Raw genomic sequence first — 18,556 nt, 5'->3', positions numbered from 1 at the left:
GTGTTAAAAGATTTAGAGAAGCTCAACCCTGGGCTTTTAAGTACAAACAACCTTGCTAGTACCAAAGTGTATAACATTCTGTATTATCTATACATTTCCCTAGCCCAGACTTCACATTAAAACAGTAGACAACTGAAACGTTTCAATGTTTGTTTTACTCACTAACACACACCCAGTGATATTTGTAAGATAAGTTTTGTTTCAAAGTGTTTTGATATTATGAAATTTGAAAACTAGAACTGTTGGTTAATGAAAATTACCAAATTTTGAAAAAGTGTAAGGAGTTCCTTGGCAGGTTGTGTAATGTGTATAGTATTTAGGCTAGATTTAAAGCTGCTATTATGTCCCCAGTTATTTACAAAGGAAGTGTCTTGTTGTAACGTAGTAGGTATTTAACATTACAGATTAAAAGAGAGTATTTATTGTCTTGTCATTTGATGGTGCCCTATAATTTCTTTGTTTCCAGCTATTCCAACTATCTGTATTAAAAAGTGTTTTATCCCCAACAGGTGGAAATAGTGTAGTTTAGTAACACAGGTAAGATAGGTTAGACATTTTACAAGTGAAGACAGAGATATCATCTCTCTAAAGATAAGTTCGACATTTTAAAGGTGAAGGCAGTGATATCCTCTCTCTAAAGATAGGTTAGACATTTTAAAGCGTGAAGGCAGTGATATCCTCTCTAAAGATAGGTTAGACATTTTAAAGGTGAAGTCAGAGATATCCTTTCTTTAAAGATAGGTTAGAAATTTTAAAGGTGAAGGCAGTGATATCCTCTCTCTAAAGATAGGTTAGACATTTTAAAGGTGAAGGCAGTGATATCCTCTCTTTAAAGATAGGTTAGATATTTTAAAGGTGAAGGCAGTGATATCCTCTCTTTAAAGATAGGTTAGATATTTTAAAGGTGAAGGCAGTGATAACCTCTCTAAAGATAGGTTAGACATTTTAAAGGTGAAGGCAGTGATATCCTGTCTATATCAAGAGGATGGGAGTATTTTATTTAATGAAAGATTAAGGATGGCATTGCTGGTTTGTGTTCTAGCTTCGTATGGGGACAATATTCAGCTTTGAATCGTGTCTAAACACTTGTTATGGTTGTTGTTCTTGTTATTAATACAATATGTTTGTACAGATACAATATATGATCCCATTACTGGTACCTGATTTAGGAAGTGGCCATTTTCTTGTGTAATTATACATCTTACTATTATTAGAAAAACACTTTATCTTGTTAAAAGCTTGATGGTTGAGCAGTTAAGTACCATAGAAGTTGTGATAGCTGCTTCAAAAAAAAAAAGTTTATTTTGTTTCTGAAGAACATAAAATGTCAGTTATTAGAGAACTATAAATATGTTTTGCTGTGTGAATGAAAAGCTTCATATTGTAATTGGTTATATCTAGTAACAAAGAAAAGGTATGAAAATGAATAATAATTAAGGGTAAGGATACAGAAGTTCTGAACCCTGAAGAGACTTGGATTGTTTATTAGTGTGGTAATGTCTACAGTCCTTGATAAGAAAAGACTTGTTAACCATCCAGCTAATGAAACATGCATTTTAATTTTTATAAGTAAAGACTTAAGAAAATGCAAACATCTAATTAGTTGTACTGATGGCCAGGTTTATTTTGAGTTTTACTTTAATTACATAGCTTATAATCCAAATAAGATATCATCTTAGTGCTGCTTCTTATTTGAACGTTAACAAGTCGAACTAAAATAAGACTGTACTTTGATATAAGTAGAAAAAGCATGGTAGTAAATGTGGAAATGAATGTTTGGTCTTTATTACAATAACTTAGGTATGAAGGTTTCATTCTCATGCTTAGGTTCAAGCGAGTGTTGGAAGACATTCATAAAAGTTAAAAGTTTACCTGAGAAAGTGTAGGAATATTATTTTTACATCTGTAAAATGCAGGTCATGTCCACACAGTACCTCCAGTCATCCCTCTTGAAGGAACTAATTGTTAGACTCTTTGTGTCAGACTACTTGTGAAGTGTTTGGCCTTCTATGAAAAATTTATTTTCTTTGTTATTAATCAGTGATTTTGATGAATTATATAGCTACTTTATTATGAGGAAAGTGTGTCTTTGATTAATATTATATGTATGTATATTAAAGAACAGTGACAGAAATTCTACACATTATTTTATAGACAAGTGATCACATGAGTGTAATTTTAAAAACAAAATAGCTACCTTAACTATACATGTCTGATTTAGAGCCAAAAGAAAAAAACCAACAAAAAATTATGTTTAATCATTTGTATACGTTAACAAACCTTATCAAAATGTTTTCTAGAAAGTAATTTGTCAAGTTGTTTGTTATAAAAGATGAAATATTTAAGTCATTTGTGGCACCTATGTAGTTTAACGATGAATTATATAACTAGCAGACTTAATGTATACTTTTGTTTCTATTCAGAAACCAACCCACCCATTTAACAATGTTTTCACTATATTAGAAATATATTCGACTTAAAGTTGCTTTGTGATTAAAGCATATAAATATTTCTGTAAAATCATTATTATTATTATTATTAGTTAAACTTGAAACTGTTGATGGTCAGGTTTGGAACATGTGAAAATAATGAGAAATATTCAGTTATGAAAAACAGTAAAGATATTGGTCAATTGTTAATAGTTGTAAACAATATTATGGTCAGTTACGTTTTGAAATAGTCAAACTGGTCTTCAGGCTTACTGGTAGTTGTCTGAACAATCAAGGTGATTGTGAAATGTTCTGTCAAAATCACTAATTTTGGATGACAAGCATTTATTCAATGCGATCTTCACTTTTGTTTGAAGTTGTAAAACCAATCAGTTAGATGATGGTCACTTTCCTTTGCAGTTGTAGAACCAGTTGGTTAAGGTGATGGGTACTTTTTTGACAATTGGGAAAGTGACAATCATGAGGGCCAATTTTCTTATCTGTACTTGGATACTTAGAAGTTGAAATTTTGGCAGTCATATCTTCAAATTGTATTTATAACCATTTTAAACTTGTTTATAGGGTTATTATTATTTTTATATCTTTCAATCCAAGAGTGAACACGTGAGTATTGAGGCCATCTTTCTAAATCAAGGTCACGGTAATGGAATTGGGATCAGGTGTACATAGTTAAGTATATTAATTTTTGTATGTCTCAATGGTTGAAATTTAAACCAACCACATGCTCCATTTTGAGGGTTTGTGTCTCAATATGTCCACCTTCCATATAGTCATGCATATCCTTTTGTCTGCTTTGTTATATTGGTCATATGTTTTGTTTTGTTTTTCTTTTTAACCAATACAAGGTGTTTAACAATAATAAATTATTTTTCGTGGGACCTACTGTGTGTTCTTTTTCAATGTCAAGCCAACATTTTTAATGATGAACTTACAACTTGCATATGCTATGTATGTGACAAAAAATTAATATAGTAATATTGGATATGTTTTTTTCTAATTTAAAGAAGAAAGTTTCATGTTTAGTGTTTAAATTAATGTTACAAGTCTTTCAACTCACAACTCAAATAATCAAGGAAATATTCAGTTGTGAAAGGATACGAGAAAATGTTGACATAGCACTGTTTGTGTATCAGGTCATCCCATAAGTAATGTCCAATTTTAGGTTCAGAAAAAGAGAAATGATTTCAAACACTTTTAATGTTATTTAATCAATAATGTATGTTCCATTATTATTAATTACTTCCTGCCAACGATTCACAAACTTCTGAATTCAACTTCTATAAAATTACTGGGGGTTGGTGGAAAACAATGTAGAGAGGGTAGTTTTGACATCTTCATGTGTTCCAAGCTCTTTTTCCATTGAGATAGTCCTATAAACTTCAGAATAGATAATATTCAGAGTCTGGAGAATAAGGAGGATGTGAAAGTTTTTCATAGTCTAGCTCTTCAATCTTTGCTGATGTGATCCTTGCTGTATGGGGCCATGCATTATCTTGGTGTAACACAACACCTTTATGACTGATCAAACGATGCCTCCTTTCTTTCAGTGCAACATTCAAGCGCTCTAACTGTTGACAATAGAAGTTTGATGTAATCATTACATTGAGTGGCAGGAACTCAAAGTGGATCACACCAACAATATCCCACTAAATGTTTAACAAGACTTTCCTGGTGTGGAGGTCCATTTTGGACTGTTCTTTAGCTAGTTTACCTGCATTGAACCATTGTCTATGACAAGACTTTCCTGGTGTGGAGGTCCATTTTGGACTGTTCTTTAGCTAGTTTACCTGCATTGAACCATTGTCTATGACATATAACATTTTTATAAAATAACCATTTTTCATCTCCAGTCACTAAGCTGTCCAAAAAAGGTGAGCTATGTTCAAAATAGAGCAGAGAAGTGCAAATGTGCACTCTTGCTCTAAAGTTGGCTTCTGTCAAATCATGGGGGACCCATTTTCCAAGTTCTAACACCTTTCCAAGCTCTTGCAGATGATAGTGAACTGTTGAATGGGTTAAATCACACTTCTGCACTAGTTAAACTGTTACAGCATAATCTTCATCAAGTGCAGCCAGTAACAAGTCATCATTAAACTCAATAGGACGACCCGAACGTGGCGCATCACTTAAGCTGTAGTCACCTGATTTGAACTTCTGAAACCACCTTCGACATTTTCTTTCATTTAGAGACTCTGCACCATTAACAGCTTGAATGTTTTGTGTAGTTTCTGATGCACTATTGCTTTTCTTAAACTCATAAAGCATTATGTGTTCCTCAGACCCATCCATCTTTATAAGGGTGTAATTGATTAATGATGTGAAAAAGTGGAGTTGGGTTAGTTTTCTTTATTTGTCTGAACATTTCTATACACGTCCTGCTATATATTTTAGTCATTAAAGCCTTATATAAAGAAGAAATGATGATACACTTTCTGTATTAAATTTTTGGACATTACTTTTGGGATGGTTTGATATATACTGGTCGAAACAAATTAGATGTCATCAACTTATTGATAAATATATATAGAAATAACTAAATTATAAAGGGAAACTATTAAATGAAATTAATGTGTTTGTGGGACGACATCACCAGTTACTTACAAAAGTGTTTCATCACTAGCCGTGAGATAACTTCCGTCTAAAATTCACATTCTTAAAGTGAATTATTCTGGTGCATGATGACGTCAGCGCCCATCAATACGAGGGCAATACAACTTATATGCACAGTATTTCCTCTTAAGTATTTACACTCAAAGTAACTTCTTTTGCTTAGCATTGCCTAAATGCAGAAGTGTTGATTTTTCAGTTTACTGAGATTAGCATTCGTACAAAGGAACTTAGTCTTATACCTGTAGATTCTAATTAAAAATAACCGAGTTTTAAAATTCTCAAGTGTTGGTGATTTCGACTTTGTCCTGTGAAGATGACGAAATTACAAACACAGGTTCTGTTTCTACCATGGCTTCTGGAGACTTATTGACTGTGGTGCATCATCTTGCTGATTCTATCCTCCTCCTGTCCCTTTGGTTTATTTTCCTTCACATCTGTTTGAGAATGACAAGGAGATAATGAATTTGACCAACTCTTCTCTCACCCACCTAAGTTTGCTTTAGATATTGCTTACCAGTTTAGGAAACTCCTTATCTATCCAAATTAATTGTGGATATGATTTCTCAAATTATTTCTTTTTCCTTTGCCTGTGTCCTTCGATTCCTTTCATTTCTTGCTCCACTATACAAATTATCTGGATTAGTTTTTCTTTTTTCCTTACTTAGTATTTGAGTTTTTGTTGATTTCTTTCTCTAAGAACTCCACACCCATTACCATGTACCTCGTTCTTCTGGTTTTCTGGACTCTCTTGTCATGGCTTACAGCTATAGCGTATTCTGTTTCTCCTTTTCGATATCCCCAGTTTTGGAATATCTTTACCTGCTTGTAACCCCCAGTTCTCAGTTTTCAAGTTTTTGTCTTTATCTTTCTACCAACCTGCATCCCTGCCTCTTTATACACATTGTCTTAGGCACTTCATCATTCACCAGAGGGATTTTCTGGAGAGGTTATTTCCCTTCGTTTTATTACCTTCATCGGTACCACTTCACTTATGTCCCTTCTTATTCGGTTCTTCTGCTGTTGGGTCAGGATGTTTTCCTCTCTAATGCCCATCTTCCTACTTCTCATCTGTGTGATCTTTGTCCAGAAGTATCAGTGGTATTCCTGATTCATTAAAATCTTGGACTGAAGTAGCCCAGCATTAGTCCTTATTTTGCTCTAATAATACACCCTGTTCGAGACGAAATACGATATCCCACGTATGCTTCCCTATGGAACCCTGCCATTAGATGTTGCACTCCACGGACTTCCATCTAGTTAAATCTGCACCAGCTATACTGTGTGAGGAGGTGACGTATCATGTCAGAAGTTCATATCTTCCTGTTTCCAATAGATACATTCTCGTCAGATAGCCCCTTTCTTGTGCACTTTTATTCTTGCATTGTCTGTGAATGAGGTTATGTTTAAATGGAACTGTTACCTATGGAGATTGTGTTGTCTTCTATTGATGTAATTCTTTAATTGTATGATGACGTCATTATGTAGTTCACGTTAACGTGTGAATGTTAGATTGAGGTTAATATCGAGCTTTTAAATACACTGTAAACAAGATAGTAGGGATGGTTAATATCGGTATTTTAAATACACTGTAAACAAAATAATAGGGATGGATAATATCGATCTTTTAAATACACTGTAAACAAGATAGTAGGGATGGCTAATATCGGTCTTTTAAATACACTGTAAACAAGAGAGTAGGGATATGATCTACATTATGTAGAAATGATATAAATGCCATCTCTACTATCTTGTTTGTTTTGAATGATTGATATTAGCCATCCCTACAATTACTTTATTTTTGGAAATATTTTTGTTTAGTTATAAAAGTAGTCCACCCAGAACATTCGAGAACACTGGTGAGAGTGACTACTTTGTGAAATGTCTGGGAATGGAGCTATATTACAGACACGAGAATGAGTGTACCATTGCGTCAACTTTCAGTTAGTAAAGTGCCAGTCAAAGTGAAGTATTCAGATCAGTGTTAGTTATTGCACAAGTTTATTCGTATGTTACTTGTAGGAAGTAAACTTTAGTTAAAAGTGAGAATGGTGAACTGAGATAAAACTTGATAAATGATATAAGTTGTCTGACTTGTTTTGAATTTCGCGCAAAGCTACACGAGGATCGTCCCTGATTTATCAGTGAGAGGTTAGTTGGAAGTCAGCACCACCTATCGCCAACTCTTAGGCTACGCTTTTACCAACGAATAGTAGCATTAACGTCACCTATAACGTCCTCACGGTCGAGAGGGCGACCATGCTCTTAAGAACCAGGTCATGCAAGGCCTAAACATTAAGAAAGAAATACGCTTCTTTATAGTTATGTCGAACGGACTTTGCTTTTTTCCCAAAATAAATTGAAAGAACCAGTTAAGTGAAATAAAATATATATTTGTCATCCTCCTTCTCGGGTAAGTTTACAGACCGATAACACTAAAATCCAGGATTCGATTCCTAGCAATGGACACCGTAAGTAGTCCAATGAAGCTTTGCTCTTAAACAGTTATAATGCTGTGTGTCGACTCTTGAAATGGAGGCAGACATCAACCACTATAAGGTAGGTGTTTATTACACTTTTATTTATGTTCAACATTACATTTTAATAGTTAAATTAATAGACTACAACACTGTAAATTTAACGGTTGTGTCAAAGAGCATAATTGTTATAAAAATTGGACATTGTTCAAGCTTTGACCAAGTTTAAAACGAAACCAAAAACAAATCAATGATGGAAGTTGTAGGTTCCTATATTTCCTACAGATTTGTTGGTTGAGAGGTTACTTAACGTATTTAACTATGGATTTATCTTAATAAAACGCTGTCTCGTGAAACACAAACGTGTGTTATCAAATTGAACAAGTCTACCGAAATCGTAGTGTTTATTTCACAATTCTTATCTCCAATAACAGTGATTTCTCTTACTATTTTATATGAAAACACAACAAAAACTAAATTATAATATTCTGAGAAGACATTCACGGTAGAAGATTTACACTAAAGTACACCTGTCATACGATGATTGGACTTTAACATAAAACCAAAATAAGTGTCTATGTCTGTTAGTGAATTGAGATAAACAGATTTGGGCAATGAGTTGACAGTTTAATCGAATTTTGGCGGACGGATGATGTGTAAATTTTAAAAATAAATTTTTAATTTAAAAACTGGTCACACGAATGGTTGGAAGCAAAGGACTTTTGGAACCGCTAACGTGGAACTCGTCAATGTCATCATCCAATGTCTCGTGCAGAGCAGTGTGCTTGTCTTCAGTCAACAGATTCAAAGGCGACTGGGGCGGCTCACAGATGTGGCGGAAGTGACATCTGCTGACGTAAATTGGTATTCGTCGAAGGCTTGACCAGTAGTGGGAGTGTCATGAGGAAGCCATATTGGACCGTTGTCTTTAGTTACAGGCAAGCTAAATAAACAAAATACAGATACATCTTTAGAAAGGCGAACACACGGATATATATTACAGAAACAAAATTAAACTAGATATACGTTAAACTAGAAACACATTTAGATTTAAACCAGGTATTGTTAACGGCGAACAAAATTTATAAATCTTTCTTGAATACGTTTGTTACCTAAGAATAAGAGGCATGGTCAGTATAGATACGTTTAATATATGTGTATGTAAGTCACCAGTAAGTTCATTTCTGTTCATGATATACATATCACTTGATACTCTTACCCACCACAGAAGATCAGTGGTAAGTCTGATTAATATATGTGTAAGTCACCAGTAGGTTCATTTCTGTTCATGATATACATATCACTTGATATTCTTACCCACCACAGAAGATCAGTGGTAAGTCTGATTAATATATGTGTAAGTCACCAGTAGGTTCATTTCTGTTCATGATATACATATCACTTGATATTCTTACCCACCACAGAAGATCAGTGGTAAGTCTGATTAATATATGTATATGTAAGACACCAGTAGGTTCATTTCTGTTCATGATATACATATCACTTGATATTCTTACCCACCACAGAAGATCAGTGGTAAGTCTGATTAATATATGTGTAAGTCACCAGTAGGTTCATTTCTGTTCATGATATACATATCACTTGATATTCTTACCCATCACAGAAGATCAGTGGTAAGTCTGATTAATATATGTGTATGTAAGACACCAGTAGGTTCATTTCTGTTCATGATATACATATCACTTGATATTCTTACCCATCACAGCAGATCAGTGGTAAGTCTGATTAATATGTGTATGTAAGTCACCAGTAGGTTCATTCCTGTTCATGATATACATATCACTTGATATTCTTACCCATCACAGAAGATCAGTGGTAAGTCTGATTAATATATGTGTATGTAAGACACCAGTAGGTTCATTCCTGTTCATGATATACATATCACTTGATATTCTTACCAATCACAGCAGATCAGTGGTAAGTCTGAAAGCTTATAATGCTAAAACTGGATTTTAATACCCGGGTTACAACACAGGACAAAAACCCCATTGTATAACTTTGTCAGCACTTAGATTAAAGCATAAGTTCAGCTGCAGTTTATGGGTTCACAATAAATGGGGCCTCTTATCCGTCTGTAAAAAAATAGAAAACGAACTGACGCTTTTACAATTTTTTATCGTACAGAACCCCTCAAATTTGACGAAGTTTAAAATCTCAGAATATTATAATCCAACACCAACTTTGTGCTTAACAGCAAAGCAAACAAACAAGAACATAAGTGCATGTGTACATACATAAACATGAAATTATCTGCAGATGGTTTACAGATAGAAACTGCATCAAGAATATATATGACAAAATTTATCATCACATAGCAATGAAAGAAATAAAGAAAACTAAAATATCGAGAAACTCAAAAAAATAAAACAAAATGGTTACAAATAGTGAATATATCAAGTTTGAGACGTTGTGAGTTAAATCGTCCAATACCTAAACCATGTTGGCACTTCCTCGTTAGCTCTTTTGTTGTTGTTTGTTTTTTGTTATTATGCTAAAAGACAGGGTTATGGCTACAAAGCTTTAGGGAGCTATTGGTACACACACTTGTCTCTTAAGGTTAGAGAGCTATTGCTACAGACACTTGTCTCTATAGGTTAGAGAGCTATTGCTACAGACACTTGTCTCTATAGGTTAGAGAGCTATTGCTACAGACACTTGTCTCTATAGGTTAGAGAGCTATTGCTACAGACACTTGTCTCTATAGGTTAGAGAGCTATTGCTACAGACACTTGTCTCTATAGGTAAGAGAACTATTGCTACAGACACTTGTCTCTATAGGTAAGAGAACTATTGCTACAGACACTTGTCTCTTAAGGTTACAGAGCTATTGCTACAGACACTTGTCTCTTAAGGTTACAGAGCTATTGCTACAGACACTTGTCTCTTTAGGTTAGAGAGCTATTGCTACAGACACTTGTCTCTATAGGTTAGAGAGCTATTGCTACAGACACTTGTCTCTTAAGGTTAGAGAGCTATTGCTACAGACACTTGTCTCTATAGGTTAGAGAGCTATTGCTACAGACACTTGTCTCTATAGGTTAGAGAGCTATTGCTACAGACACTTGTCTCTATAGGTTAGAGAGCTATTGCTACAGACACTTGTCTCTATAGGTTAGAGAGCTATTGCTACAGACACTTGTCTCTATAGGTTAGAGAGCTATTGCTACAGACACTTGTCTCTATAGGTTAGAGAGCTATTGCTACAGACACTTGTCTCTATAGGTTAGAGAGCTATTGCTACAGACACTTGTCTCTATAGGTTAGAGAGCTATTGCTACAGACACTTGTCTCTATAGGTTAGAGAGCTATTGCTACAGACACTTGTCTCTATAGGTTAGAGAGCTATTGCTACAGACACTTGTCTCTATAGGTTAGAGAGCTATTGCTACAGACACTTGTCTCTATAGGTAAGAGAACTATTGCTACAGACACTTGTCTCTTAAGGTTACAGAGCTATTGCTACAGACACTTGTCTCTTAAGGTTACAGAGCTATTGCTACAGACACTTGTCTTTTAAGGTTAGAGAGCTATTGCTACAGACACTTGTCTCTATAGGTTAGAGAGCTATTGCTACAGACACTTGTCTCTTAAGGTTAGAGAGCTATTGCTACAGACACTTGTCTCTTAAGGTTACAGAGCTATTGATACAGACACTTGTCTCTATAAGTTACATATGTTAAACTTTATTGACAAATTGTATAATTTTGAATTTTCTTGTTTTATGCGTGTTACTAGCACAATAGCAGATTTCAATAAATATCGTAAATTTGAATGTTCTTGTGAAAGGCTATTAGCATAACAGCGGATTTCAGTAAATATCATAAATTTGAATGTTCTTATGAGTGGCTACTGACACAATAGCGGATTTGTTTCTCATAGTAAATATTATGGTTTTAATAATCTTGCTTTGGTTATACGTATTATTGGTACGATAGCGGATTTATTTGCTTTAATACATATTATAATTTTAATCTGAGAGTAACAGTTTTCATTTTGAGTTTTATTTAAAATTTGTACATACATACGTGTAAAAGTCATACGTGTGAAATTGTATGACTCGAACGTGTTGAAATGAATGTTTTGAAAGTAAAAGCGACACCAGCTACTCATTATTTAACTGTAATTAATCTATTGACAATTACACGTACGAAAATCACTTTTAAATGTGTGGACATTATAATGTAATATCGGGTAGACATGCTGTCATTTCAATCCTTCAAGTACTATATTAAACCGACTAGAATTATGTAGGTTAACAAAGCCTTCGGAAACATTTAGTTGCTATAGCGTAAACGAAAACATGAAGTACTTATCCTGGCAGCAACATGACTTTTACAATATGGCATTTAACAGGACAGTAAGATATGATATGTTATTTTGTAAGTAGATGTGGCAGCTTCTGATATTAAAGTTCATTTGCGGTTTAACCTTATGAAAATATCGCTACATTTACAAGAATTGTTTGTTTGTTTCGAATTTCGCGCAAACGTACACAAAGGCTACATGCGTAGCCGTCCCTAATTTAGCAGTGTAAAACTAGAAGGCAGCTAGTCATCACCACCCACCAACAACTCTTTTACCAACGAATAGTGGGATTGACCGTCACATTATAACGCCCCCACGACTGAAAGGGCGAGCATGTTTGGTGCGACCGGGATTCGAACCCGCGACCCTCAAATTACGAGTTGAACGCATTAACCCACCTGGCCATGCCGGGCCAACATTTATAAGAAACTGTTAAAGATTTAGGGTTAGTATAGTATATACCACAGCCAGCAGCTACCTCTATTAGTTTTCATATCTTATATGAAAGGTACAAATTGAACAACAGCATTATAAACAGCGGATGTGTATAATAATTTTCTCTGCACTGTCCTGATCATATTTTATTTCTTAAAGAATGGTAAACTGACTGAATCGAGTCTCTGATATTCAAATGTTCACCTTTTGGCTGTACATTTGTTATTACCTATTTACTAAATGGTACTTTGTCAGTGGCGAATTACTTATCATTGAGGCAATTGTGGAGCTTCAGGCTTAATGTTTGAAGCGTCCCTAGTCAGGTTATGAAAAAAAACAAATGTTCTCACAAATGATAGGGAATGTAATATTAAAAGATCAAATAATGTATTCAATACATGTATTACTTTTTATTTTTCACCATTTAATTATATAATTTGTTCTTTTAAATTCATCTTTTGGATTGCAAGTGTTCGTGGGAAATGTCGTCATTAGTGTTTTAGGCTTAAGTAGCGAAAGACAAGAGAGAAGGAAGTTAGTCATCACAACCCACCGCCAACTCTGAGACAAGTATTTTACCAACGTATAGTGGGATTGACTGTCACATTAAAACGACCCCATGGCTGAAAGAGCGATTATGGGTGGAAGGACGGAGATTCGCAGCCAGGACTCTCACGTTGTTAGTAAAGTACACTATCTTCCTGACCACGGTGTGTTAAGGTTAAGTGATCTTTGTTTCACAATTAGCCTAAATACCATACGTGTAGACCGTGTAAATGTATCATGTACACGCATTATTAATAAATTAAAATTAACCTGAAGGGAAGTGTGCATGGACACCGAAACCGCAATGACTTGTCTAAAACATTAAAATGAAACACTTATTATCCTTGCCAATAACACAACTGAGCCATGTTTTCAAAATTAACAAAACTTAGAACCTGGTTTTATGCTTTGATTAATAGTTTTGTACAAATGAAGCCGAAAAAACATTCACTGAATCCATAAGTTTCTTTTATGCAGTTTTCTTATTATAGAGAAGGAATATGAAATACGTTAACCCTCTCCATTCACCAAAAAATTGTGAAGTGACATCTCTGAAAATGAAACTTTGTACAGATTATATTTTTCATATGATGCTGCAACTTTAGTAACGGAAGTGTAAGAAGGACTTCGCCTCTCACCAGTAACCCTGAAGAGGGGCAAAGCGGAAGACCAGGATTGGTACAGTGGTGCAGCCAAATGACGTTCAAACGAAAATACCCCATGCGAACTGCACCACAACTAACTTACAATATAAATTTACCTGTACAATCTGAGAATTAACTGATGAAGTAACTGAAGTACGTTAGCTAACACTGATAAAATATGCCACTGAAACTAAATATTTCATTGAGAAATTGACACTTGAAAATAACTCAATTAATGCTTCGATGCTATCCTACTAACTGACTAGTCCACACGTCTTTATATCTGATGTTTCACTTCTAGATATTCATCTATCATTCTAGGCATTCCAGGTTTAACGTCATGCACAGCAGCACGTCTGGGAACTTTCAATGCCAGAAATCGGATTTCAATACCCATGGTGAGCACAGCATAAACAGCCCAGTTTGTAATTTCATGCGTGCTCTAAGTAACATCTGAATTGAAAAACTGATAAAATAGCTCCCTCCTTCGGAATTGTAAAGTCCCCTGAAAAAATACAAAAACCAAAATGTCTATTGACGAAGACTTTTTAGTGATTTTCTCTTTCTAGGCCCGTGGTATACAGATAGGATGGGCTTTTATTGTCACTAGCTAAATAAGTGATCAAATGGAACCACCACTGGTGGTTTTACCTTGATAATCTCCTAGATGCAGGTGGACTCGAAAGGAACCCTAGGCTTTTAGCAAACTGAATTTTTGCTTGTAACTTACTTGCTATAGTCGCACAGTTTGCTGTTCTTTCACTGTTATATCTACATAGATGAACATCACGGATTCATTCTTTTCAGTACAGCATATCTCTTTCAACACTGGAGGATCGGTCCATGAAGTCGACCTTGCAACCATTCTGTGCTTGTTGTAGTTTTCATGTTATGGCTTCTATATTAATAAGCATATGCTCATGAAATTTAGCAGATTAGTAGTGAACATTCCAATGCTTCCATACGCAAAATATCAAATTTTCATTAAGTCTTAAGGTTTGTTGAGCAATGTTTTTCTCATGCCTTTTTTATTTTTGCATGTTGCCTACCAAACATGCAAAGTAATCTTCACTTTAAGACAGAAATTGATTTATGCATTAGAAAAAACCAAATCTCACGTGCGAAATTTTTATAACGTCAGATAGTTGTCAAATATTTCTTAACAAATAACTTTATATTTTATCTGTTATTTTCAATGACAAATCTGTGCACTGGTTCGGTATACTTCACCGATCTCGTAACCATCATAAAATTAAGAAATAAATATAAATTATGCTTTTTTCGTTTTAAAATAACTACAAATTATAACACAAATATTTAGGCTAAGTAGCTTAAATCTCATAACATTATACAAACACACACACAAACGAACAAATATATATATATTGCTTTTATAATATTGGTGGCATAACCGAGTTCGAATTCCCGTCACACCAAACATTTTCGCCCTTTCAGCATTACGATGTGATGGTTATGTGTCTCAGAACGGCTGGTACGGGTATCAACACTTTTACTGATAATCAGAGAACAAAGTTTCGACCTTCCTAGGTCATCTTTGTTAATCTGAAAATGACCTAGGAAGGTGAAAACTTTGTTTTCTGCTTATCAATAAAAGTGTTAATATCCATACCAGCCATTCTGAAATAGATTTGTATTTCAAGTGGGTTTTTCGTCATCAAGAACTATGGGATGGTCATTCCCATATGAATTAGTTGGCTGTGGGTTTTAGGGACTAGCTGCCTTCCCTCTAGTCTTACAATGCTAAATTAGGGATGGATAGCGAAGATAGCGCAAAATTCCATGATAAACAAAATTATATGTCTTGCTAACAAAATAGAAGTTACACGTGTATTCGTGGTACCAAATCGAATAACATAAAACGATGTTTAGTCCATACAAAGTGAGATGTCTGGGGTATGTTTTAGTAGACTAATAACACACATTACTAGTTCTTAAATTTATTTTTCTTAAAACACAGAACATTAAATACAGAAGTAAAGCATCAATTATCTCTTATTGTTATGACCTTTGAACTTGTTTGATGCTGTTATAGGTTACTGAACCTTTGTACGAGGAGAATGTGAAACGAAATTTTTAAATATTTTCTATATGTGGGTGTTTGTGTTTTCTTATAGCAAAGCCACATCGGGCTATCTGCTCAGCCCACCGAGGGGAACCGAGATTTTCTATATGCCACTGAACAACCAAAAAATTAAACAGTTTATACATTCATAGTCCAGAATTCTGCTGTAATTTACCTATATTAGTAACCAAGTTGTATTCGGGTCTAAAAGACTAAAGACTCAGTTTACCTTCAAGGTAAAAACAAAACAAAAAACGAGATGATGTCATAATACTTGAATATGGCTAATAAAGCCACTAGAGTGACGTTCTGGGTTTTGGATTGGTTATCGACATGCCATAGATAAAAGTAAGCATACATAAGGGAGTATTTTGAAAAATAGAAAGAGATGACCTGGGCCACTGTGTTTGATTCAGTATATAAACAATATCGCAGCAAACAAAAAGAAAAAGGTTACTATTTTATGTTCTAGCTTGTCAATATCGGTAAGTTGACTTCCTAATTTATATGAAACTCTAGATATTTTAACATCATAAACATCTAATTTGAACCAGTGCTGCATTCAACATACCAGAACATACAAAAACAGATGTTTAGGATTTTTAAACTATTTAATTTTAAATTAACAAATTAAATAAATTTAAATTACAATCTACAATTTTATACCAAACGTAATGACATAAAAAGTAGTTCAATAAAATTTTGAAAGCGACTGATAAAACGTAATGACATGGCCTTTGACCTATGTGGAAAGGAAACGATTCCTCCATCTCAGCATTTTCTGAATCTTGTGGTTTCACCTTGATGAAGTATGGTCTTATTAACATTTATCAAAAGGTATCGTGTACAACATCTTAATTCTTCAGGACATGCTGGGACACTTGGTTCCACTACGTCCCAGTCACTAGAGGTAGATTTATTACTGATGACAGTATTCTCGGTGTTACGATTACTGTCCCTGTTCCCACTGAAACTGCAACCTTTGTTTGGTTCCACTACGTCCCAGTCACTAGAGGTAGATTTATTACTGATAACAGTATTCTTGGTGTTACGATTACTGTCCCTGTTCCCACTGAAACTGTAACCTTTGTTGCAGTAATTTGCAGACAGTACATAGAGGTTTTTTGGTTTAATCAAGCATATATGTCTACATAAAATCAATTCACAATGTGTACTCTTCCTCGACGTCAGTTACCATACATTATGAAATATAGACTCTCTGTACAATAACAGTAACTTGCAACTTCCCTTTTTACAAGAACTGTATGTGTGTTAGTATCAACCCATTTTCTTTATTTGTCTCTGGATACAATTTCCTATCATTCAGTAACAAATTGGATCAAAGAACTAGTGTCAATCAGAATAGTGCAAGGTTTTTGTATCAGTAAGCCCATGGACTTGTGAACGAGTTTATTTAAATAATGAACTTCTAGTTTTATTTCGAACAACTTGGGTTTTCTCAGCTGAATTTTGCCCTATAGATGGAGCTAGTTCTTGTTTGTTTTTTTTTTTATGGCTGGCTGGCACTTTATTGTCTCTTCACTCCGGTTTGGCTCAAATACACATCCTCAATGTAATGTTTCTTTATACCAGTATCGGTTGTGGTTGTCACAACAATTATGACAGGAGTTCTTATTACATACAGACTTTAATATGCATCTCCTCGTAATAAGTCCCTTCATTTGACACTCAAAACACGTTTACTGTGGTATACTTTCTCCATTCCCTGTTAATACACATCTTATTAATTATTTCAGTTCTCATAGGTTATCATTACGTATGGTTGATGTTTCGATGTTACAAGATCTGAATTTCTTGTATCTTCTAGATTGTGTCTTTAGAGGTCATTTTAATGAAGTTCCATCATCAACTGGACAGCTTTACACTTCGTTTCAACCTGTTAAGTTATTACATGTACAAATTCGTCACATGCAAAACAATACATCACTTCATGTGGAACATCTGTGTTAGATAGAGACAAGCATTTCTAAATCTTCTGGAAGTTCGGTTAAAGACTCTCCTTTTCTGCCTACTTTGTTCTGGAATTTTGTTCTGAGTACTTTTTTTCTGGTATGTCACTTCAAACTTGTGAAATAAGATAGCTACTAGTGATTGATAGCTTTTATGACTATCTACTGAAAGGGTACTTAACGTTGTCAAAGGTAATTATTTTAAATGGGCAGTGAAAACACTACTTTGTTGTTAACTATACCACTTTATCCATTTGTAAGTGAAATGAATCCTTTCATTGTATTCTTTCATCATAATCCATTTATTTTTCAATTATCCAATGTTGAACTGACCAGCTAAATTCTGGAATAGGATTTGGCAATGACATGATTGGAATAGTCTAGGAGGGTCGTGTTACAATAGATGCCATAGCAGTAGTAGTAATAGGTGTGGACAAAATAAGTTCTCCTGTTCCATATTCTGACTTAGAATACTGGGTTCCAAAAGAGGGAAAGGCACCTTATAGATTGACTACATCCCAGACAAAAGGAAAGACGCAAAGAGTATTGGATGTAAAGGCGAAACAATGGCACACCAACATACAATAATGGCAGTGATAGACGGAGAATAAGATAAACAAGAGGAACCCAAGAGATTAAAATGTGGAATACAGAAGGAAAACCACAAAAGAAATAAAGAGAAGCAGTGTAATGAATAATGTAGAAGATATGAAGGACTGTTAGAAATGTAGAGAGTTTACTGGAAATAACAAGTGTCTCATTGAAGGTAGTTCAATGAAAATAACTCAACAAGTGTCTCATTGAAGATAGTTCAATGAAAATAACTCAACAAGTGTCTCATTGAAGATAGTTTACAAAAAATAACTCAACAAGTCTGTTATTGTAAATAGTTTACAGAAATAACTCAACAAGTGTCTCATTGAAGGTAGTTTACAAAAAATAACTCAACAAGTCTGTTATTGTAGATAGTTTACAGAAATAACTCAACAAGTGTCTCATTGAAGGTAGTTCAATGAAA

General features: G+C 34.5%; 1 long non-coding RNA gene across 1 annotated transcript; it reads right to left on the bottom strand.

Moving 5' to 3' along the window:
- Positions 1-7,616: 7,616 nt before the first annotated feature.
- On the bottom strand, positions 7,617-14,360 carry LOC143248225 (uncharacterized). Its single transcript, XR_013026824.1, has 2 exons — positions 14,216-14,360; positions 7,617-8,477 (listed from the first exon to the last, which is right to left on the bottom strand). It is a non-coding gene; the product is annotated as an uncharacterized LOC143248225 (long non-coding RNA).
- Between the last annotated feature and the right edge of the window lie 4,196 nt (positions 14,361-18,556).

Source organism: Tachypleus tridentatus, chromosome 4, assembly GCF_004210375.1.
Source record: "Tachypleus tridentatus isolate NWPU-2018 chromosome 4, ASM421037v1, whole genome shotgun sequence".
Classification (NCBI taxonomy): Eukaryota; Metazoa; Arthropoda; class Merostomata; order Xiphosura; family Limulidae; genus Tachypleus; species Tachypleus tridentatus.
The sequence above is the reverse complement of the archived record's forward strand: the minus strand, read 5'-3'. Positions and strand labels throughout refer to the sequence as shown.